Here is a 1,150-nt window from a genome sequence, read left to right as displayed (position 1 = left end):
AAGCCCGGCAGCCATGCAGCCCCCGCGAAATGCCGAGCCACCCCTGGCGGTGACAGGGCCGAGTGCCTACACCACAGGGAGGCCAGGGCGACCTATGGCTACTGATGTCGGCCGTGCCAGATCGTGGATGGCGTTGCGTCGGAGAGACCTGCGGCAGTAGACACACTAGTGCCGTCCACGCGGAGGGCGGGGTGTCAGCGTGGCTCGGACGCGGCTCCCCCGGCCCTCACACTGCCTTTGCTGGTGGTGCGGAGCCTGAGAGCCACCCCGAGCTGCATGCACCTGGGGTGGGGACCGGCATGATGTGAGCGGCTGTGAGGCGACGTGCGAAGCGGAGCTGGGTAGAGTTTGGTGCAGGGGCCGCGCTCTCAGATGACTGGGCCGGCAGCATTCTAACGCGTGTCCACCTCAGCATGCTATCAGGGCCCGGTGCACCCTCCGTGGTGGGAAGCCCGGCAGCCATGCAGCCCCCGCGAAATGCCGAGCCACCCCTGGCGGTGACAGGGCCGAGTGCCTACACCACAGGGAGGCCAGGGCGACCTATGGCTACTGATGTCGGCCGTGCCAGATCGTGGATGGCGTTGCGTCGGAGAGACCTGCGGCAGTAGACACACTAGTGCCGTCCACGCGGAGGGCGGGGTGTCAGCGTGGCTCGGACGCGGCTCCCCCGGCCCTCACACTGCCTTTGCTGGTGGTGCGGAGCCTGAGAGCCACCCCGAGCTGCATGCACCTGGGGTGGGGACCGGCATGATGTGAGCGGCTGTGAGGCGACGTGCGAAGCGGAGCTGGGTAGAGTTTGGTGCAGGGGCCGCGCTCTCAGATGACTGGGCCGGCAGCATTCTAACGCGTGTCTCCCGCTGCACCGCACCAGGCGATGGGGGCCTGCGGCATTCCGGCTTCGGCGGCGTTTGAGCCCGTGTTGCACGGCAGCGAAACGGGCATCTTGAAAGAAGGCGAACGCAATACTCGACTGTTGGCCGTGTGTTGTTCTCTCCTCCCGAACTCCTTCACTGCCATCGAAACACTCCTTCGTCCGCGTCACTTCAACACATGCGAAGCAGCGGCCTCGCTCCTTGCAAGTGTAGAGTCCTGCATGCTCCCACCTCACACATACGTAGATACACCTTTCACCCCCTCTTGCGTCTTATCT

Source organism: Leishmania donovani, chromosome 16 (assembly GCF_000227135.1).
Source record: "Leishmania donovani BPK282A1 complete genome, chromosome 16".
NCBI lineage: Eukaryota > Euglenozoa > Kinetoplastea > Trypanosomatida > Trypanosomatidae > Leishmania > Leishmania donovani.
This window is presented reverse-complemented; position numbering follows the sequence as displayed.